Below are 7,561 nucleotides of genomic sequence, written 5' to 3'. Positions count from 1 at the left end.
CATGTACGAAATATGTACCTATTATAATTACTTAACATTAAGATTTAGGAAAAAAACACTAAAAATATTTAGTACACAAAAAGAATGAAAACAGAAATATCATTAAAAAATATTTATAACAATTATTTAGCAAGCCATAATTAATAAAAAAACTACGGGTGACGTCATAATTTCGTTGCCTCCATATACTAAGTATACAATACACTTTATTACGTGAATATTACAATTCTCAGTTATAACTCAACTAAAAAATTTATTGGTTTAGACCTATTTAACAATTTAAGGTTTGCAATATTACAATATCTTATTCATTGTTTTTGCGCTGTGCGCAATAAGCGCAAATCAAAATATTATTATAATTATTTTCATTAAACTAATATTATTATTAAATTATTATTTATCACATTATTCAAATGATGCGCTCATCGGGGATTGCATGTCTAGGGTTTCGTGCGTATGGTCAGTAACAGAACACGGCACCGGACGCGTACGGTCAGTCACAGAACACGGCACCGGCCGCCTGGTAATAATAACTAATAAGTCGAAGAATGAGAGCAATACGTGAGATTCGAACATTTTCTTGGCTTTATAGAAAAATAACCACCGTAACTCACTGCAGGCGACGAGTGACGACCCATCTCAATATAAATTTCCTGCAGTTATAGTTTCATTTCTAAAACAACCCGTCAGTCACGAATTCTTAAGGGGCCGTACGACACTGTAGAAAACATTGAAAGCAACAATAACACCTAAAATGCAATACGTATAAGAGCTATGGTACAAATACCACGTACAAAGAAAACGGTCACACGTCGTAGAATGAATATTGTTAAGTAGGTCCTGCCTACCATTTTAAAAAGTTTCCATAAGAACGCATGTCGTCCAATGTTTACCGTAGAAAAAATCATTGTTGCCATCGTCTGAGTACTGTAAAAGGTAAATTACAAAAATGGAATTTGTAGGTACATTGTTGTTGTTGTACTTGGCGGGTCTACATAAAATCGGGCGCCAAGATTCTGTCGGTAAACTGCACCATACAATATATAATATAATATATGAGGTGTTTCTATACTTACCCACTGGAATAAAAGGACTGTTTTTGTATTTCTGCGGTAGTGATATTGTGTTATATGGTACTTAATACCATACTAAAAATTATACTAAATTTGCACATTTTGTTTAGCACATAATTAAAAACTAAAAACGTTTGTAAATACACGTATACACTTTATTAGTTCACAGTATATTACACATGCATTTATGTACTGTACATTAAAATAGGGACTGATTACGAACAAGCAAAACATATTAATACTTATGATATTTTATTAATACAATTAGTGTAATTTATGGTATAAAACTTTTTATGGGTAAATAAATGTTTTGGATATTTTGAATGTGATATTAATATATTATTATAAACCAGTGGTGGTCAAATTTTTTTGTCCGCAATCTGTGTAACCGTGTATGTATATACGTATATAATAATAATTTAACATAATCCTATTATATAATATAATATATAATATTATAAACTAGAAAATTCGTGTGAACGCTGTACAGTCAGACGTCGAGAAGGGGTAAACGCGTTGCATTTTACGAAATATTATTGAAATATATAATTTCGAATACATCGTAAATTTTTATATTTGATATAGGTAGGTACTCTACATTCGACGTTTGTCGTCCAGGCATCCGGTTTCGGGCATTCAACATCGCCGCCACCACCGAAACTCCGCTGTACAGATGTATGTGTGTTAGTGAGAGTGTTTGACCTTGTGCGCATGTCTGTATTTGTTCGCAGTACTTGTCGATGAGGGTGGTTGAGTGGGCTGACCGATCGATGGGTGAGCAGGAAGGTCGGAGGGCAGTTCAGCAAATAGAATTTCCGTTCGCCCGATGCTCCGGTAGGCTCCTGTCCTAATAGGCCTTCGACGCGTAATCGGTGGTGGAAACCACCACCACCAGTTTGACGCCGAAGAAGCCGCCGCCGCAGCCAGGGCATAAAAGGGGGTGCGTAGGAGCGCCGATCGCCATTTATGTCTCAACAGTCACCTTTATTTTCAAGAATATTTTTTACACGTAAGTACTCCACGATTTCCGAACATTATTTTTTTGTCCCATGACATATTTTATACTCTCTTGCCTGTCGTTTATATTTTATTCAGGAATTTTTCAAATAACATTTTTCGTATCATTTCAGCTCTGCATCAACATGAAATTATCCATTGTAAGTTTGTTCGTAATTATTATGGCAGTCACTATATATGTACAGGCGATGCCGACCTATGATGCACCCGACGCGATTCCGCAAACAACACCAGAAAAAGCACAGCATCAGCTCCCGCATAAAGAAGGTAAAAAAATTATAATCTTTATCGTTATAAAATATTTATAGATATTATTTTTTGTGCATGTATATTTTTATTTATTGTTAAGACTTATTACTTTATTTTACCATTACCAATGTTATTATTTTATTTTGTTTTATTATTTCTAAACATTATATATTATTGATTTGCTTTTAATATTTTATATTTTTTTCTACTGTGATAGTTGTAAATACTTTATAAGTACTTCTTACAATCTAATATTTCACAATTTTACTCCACTAAAAATAAAAAATAATAATAATGGTAAATTGGTAATAAAATGATATAATATGCTGAGGATATTATTTATTATATAAACTTAATGATATTTAATTTTAAGCTTATATTATACCTAGTAGCAAAAAAATATTTTTTAAATGTTTAAAAATAAAGTTAAAAATGGTTTATGCATTATTTTATAAATGTTAATAAAATGTTCAAATGGCCTTATTTCCAATCAAAATAAAATGTTAAAACATTATTTTAAATACATTTGATTCATATTATTTGAAAACAATATTTTTAAAAAAATTATTTAAATGATTACAAATGATTAAAAATCTCAAAAATCATTAAAAAATATTTTTAATACTTAACAATTGTGAGAAAAAGCATTTTTTAATATTTTAAAATGAAAAACAGATATTTAAAATACTCATTGTATTTCAATTTTTATATCTATAAATAATTAGAAAATAATAGTCATAATATGGACAAATTCTTTGTTCCTTTATTAATAAATTGTAATATTTAAATAACCAATAATAAGTCTGCTTCTGTGATGTGAATAATATTATCAAAAAAAAAAAATAATAAAAATAACAAAAATTAAAATTAAATAAGTTAGTTTGTGCCCGTTTGATCGTCATGTTTTTGGTTGTTAGAATTTCACTGAGATGGTAACATTTTGTGTTGATAAATAGTAATGTGTCCAGTGTTATCTTGTTTTTTTTAATACGATTTTAACCCTTTAAAAATGTTTATATATGTACATTAATTATTACAATAAATTTAAATGATATATCTTTTAAAATTATTCATATAGTTGCATTTTGTTTAGATTTAAAATTGGAACATCAATTAAAATACTATTTTGTAGATGTGAAAATTTTTTTTTTCAATTGCAATCATTGTGATTTTTATCATTTACACTCAGCCATAAAAAACGATTTTAGGTGAAAACTTATTACATAATATGTTGCATGCGGGTATAAGAGAAAAAACAAATATTGCACTAACATACTCTTAAATATGAAATATGTAAATGATTATTTATTTTTTATTAACATTGGCACGCAAGTAACTATCGCTTTTATACCTACTTATGTAATATTGTCATATTTTTATACATCACTTCATACAAATGAATAACAATAATTAATGAATATATTTACAAGTGATGGGTGAAAAATTAAGGAAGAAGAGGTGCAGTTGGTTCTCCGATCCAACAACAACAACAGCAGGGTACAGCGACCCAAATTTTGGTCATCCCCCAAAAGCCTGGGATCCCGTGGAACCATTCGAAAAAAACAATAAATACTTTGGAACGACACGCAGCCCCCAATAAGAAGATAAGAAGATTACAAACTAAATATGTTTACCCTGTTCAATATTAAAATTCTTAACAAATTCTAATTTTTTGCCTAATATTAAATTTAGTATGAATTACATTAATTAAGCATTACAAAAATAAATAAATAAATCGATTATTATTATCTGTATCTTCTTGTTTATTTTCAACATAGAACCTTGTTATTTTCTTCAAGTGGTATGAACACCAATGATCTGCTTTACTGCTATCTAAAAAAATGTAGTCAGTTAAATATATATATTGGTTGGATAATAACTTGTGAATTTAGTGTTTGATAAGTAGTTAATAATATGAATTAGTAACATTTGTCAAAATAATCTAAAAACGATCGTTTTATAATTTTTATGAAGTAACAGGTTTAATGAAAAAATAAGAATAATTTTGTTAATCTAGTAGTCAACAATAAACTAGTAGTTCAACATAAAACCTTGTTATTTTACCCAAGTGGTATGAAAGCCAATGATCTGCTGTACTGCTATCTAAAAAAATGTATAATATATATATTATATAGAAACCATTTCTGACCTTCAGAGTATAAACAATATAATACGTTTTTATGTTTCTATTCCGTGATTACCAGTTTATATCAGGGGCGTCATTTCAACTTTTTTGTTGTTGGTGCCAAAATTTTTGCAGGCCATCCAAATCATTACCAGGCAACATGGACATTTTTTTTTTTTGGTGGATAAGGGGGTGGTTTTAAGTGGTGACAAAAACAACTGAAAATTTTTGTTTAATTTATTTAATATGTCACCTATATTAGTATAAAAACATCACAATATTATTACTTTTTTTGAAGTAGTATGTGTAGGTACTTTTAATGAATTTATATTATATTGCTGATACCAGTGGTATTTGGTAAGTAAATTTATGGGTAAAAAGCACCTTAATAATATTTATCTGAACCTAACCTATACATTTTTATCCCTGCACACTCAAAATAAATAATATAGCTAAACCTGAAATTTGTCTTATTGGTTCCCTTGTTCAAAATTTTACAATATACTTAATTCATATTTCTAAATTTTCCACTTCTAATTTTAATTTAACAACTTAAATTCAATTTAATAACAAACCATTTAGTTACACAAATAAAAACATTTATTATAATAAAGCAATAATTATAATCCATAGGTAGTATATTACATTAGCGGATATCTTCGATTTTTTAATTTTGAAAATGAATCTACAGTATCATTTAGATTAATTTTATTTGCCTCTTCTTTCTCCACACTAACCATCAATAAGTCACTTAAGCGTTCATCTCCCATGGTTCATTTAATTTAAGACTTGACTCTCTTAAGTGAAGAAAAAAATCTTTCATTAGAAGCTGTACTTATAGGTAAAGTTAGAACTAAAGATATTATTTTTAATGTTTCTGAAAAAGCAACTGGAAAATCTTTTAAGCAGGAAATAATGTCACTTAAATTCAAATTGGTTATATTTTTTTTAAGAATCAAGGATTTTGCAGAAGGAAATTCGGATAACATTTTAGACTCATTAAATTGAAAATAACTATAATGGTTTGTAAAGAATATTAAATGAGGGCAGTTAGGATTAAAAAAATTATTGCTGGTTACATCAAAAATTTCAAACAGCTTAAACAAATCTTTGCTTTTCTCTGAAAATCTTTCATTCAGCTGTTGAAGAAACCTGAAAAATATAATACTTATGTTATTACATCAAAAACTAATCCATAGAGTTGAAATATCTACTTTAACCCTTTATAGGGCAGAACAAAAAAATCGTCAGATTATTCTAAAAATTGGTGTACATGCACTATGGAGTACACTGATTTTGGGAAAAATATTGGAAAATTTTTTATTTGTTTTGCATGGTTGGAAAAGCGGTGGGAAAATAGTTTCCCTTTGCTCCTTTACGACCATGGGATTTACTGAACGGGCAATGGTAATATATTTCCCACTTATGCGGTTACTTAGATAAATATATAAGACTCATTCAAACTAATATAAATATTAAAAAAAAGTAAATAATATTATGTTATTAAAATCAAACAATATATTTCTGATAAAACAAAACATTACAAACCTCGTTTAAAAAATAATATAATCAATTACTTGGTATAGTTTACAAATCATAATGTTATTCTTTTTATTTCTTTTTATAAATGTAAGAAAAAAAATTGATAAAAAATAAATAATAAATATACATCCTTTCAATAAAATCAACCAATAAATTTCTAATGAAATAAAATTAAAAAACAAATCTCATTAAAAAAAAAACAATTAATTACTTTGTAGTTTGTACCTATAGTTCATAAATCACAGTTTTTTTCATTTCTTTATGTAAATGTAAGAACAAAAAATTGATAAAAAATAAATAATAAATATACATCCTTTCAATAAAATCAACCAATAAATTTCTAATGAAATAAAATTAAAAAACAAACCTTATTTAAAAAAAAACATTATCAATTACTTTGCACCTATAGTTCATAAATCACAATATTATCACAGTATTTTAATTTCTTTATAAAAATGTAAGAAAAAAAATTTGGTTTAAAATAATAATTATGTACAATATTAATAATAAAACAATACACTTCTGAAATTTTCCATATAAATAATGAAAAGTAATAAAATATAATCAGTTCTAGGTAGGTTTGTGATAGGGTTCAAAACATTGTTTGCATAGTGTTATTTCACATGTAGAACAAATCATATTTGATCTTTTTTCTTTAGCTTTCGTGCTACACATTTTACATCTTCTATACTTATCAATGAACTTTGGCATATGATCAACACCTGTAAAATTATGATTGATGGAAAGTTTTTTTTTTTTTTACTTCTTTGTTCGTGGGGTGAAGATGTACACTTTTTTCTGCATGAAAAATTTCCAATAAGTTCATCTGTTAGTCTTGATCTAAACTCTAAATGTGTAATGTATTTTTTTTTATTCTTATTGCAACTTTCTTTATATAAAATATAAGAATTAACAATAGCAGTATCAACCATATAATAAAAAAGTTTTATCCACCACTTCCTCGACTTCTGGGAAATTGAATATGGAGACATATATTGATCAAATTTGTCAACTCCTCCCATGTATTTATTATAATCTGATATTCCAGTAGGGCACTTTACTTGAATCCTTTCCCCTTTACCATTTTTTCTCAGTACTGTAGATGTATCTGAAGAGTTATGCATATTGCTAACAAGTGTCACTGGTTTACTTCCTCTATCCTTCCATCGCATAATACCAATATCTTCACTTTGTGCATATTCAATGTCACCAGAATTATATTTGCCATCAGTTTTCATAAGGTGTTTTGGATAATACTTTTTGTTTACTCTAAATGTCCCACATGCAAATATACCATCACACAAAAGTTTAAAAATTAGAGGTATACTTGTAAAAAAATTATCAAAAAAAACACAATAAAATAAGTTTTTCAATTTTTTGGTCAAGTATAACACAACATTTTCTCCTAGTCCATACTCAGGTATTCCATTTGATTTTTTTCCAGTGTATATGTCGAGATTCAGTAAAAAACCACTATAAGAATCAGCCAATGCCCATATTTAACCTTGTTATTTTCTTCAAGTGGTATGAACGCCAATGATCTGCTTTACTGCTA

General features: G+C 27.7%; 1 long non-coding RNA gene across 1 annotated transcript; it reads left to right on the top strand.

The window, feature by feature from the left end:
- The first annotated feature begins 1,645 nt into the window (after window positions 1-1,645).
- On the top strand, window positions 1,646-4,093 carry LOC132927428 (uncharacterized). The gene is made up of 3 exons (XR_009661720.1): window positions 1,646-2,082; window positions 2,204-2,357; window positions 3,770-4,093. It is a non-coding gene; the product is annotated as an uncharacterized LOC132927428 (long non-coding RNA).
- The last annotated feature ends 3,468 nt before the right edge of the window (window positions 4,094-7,561 follow it).

This window comes from Rhopalosiphum padi, chromosome 3, assembly GCF_020882245.1.
Source record: "Rhopalosiphum padi isolate XX-2018 chromosome 3, ASM2088224v1, whole genome shotgun sequence".
NCBI lineage: Eukaryota > Metazoa > Arthropoda > Insecta > Hemiptera > Aphididae > Rhopalosiphum > Rhopalosiphum padi.
This window is presented reverse-complemented; position numbering and strand designations above follow the sequence as displayed.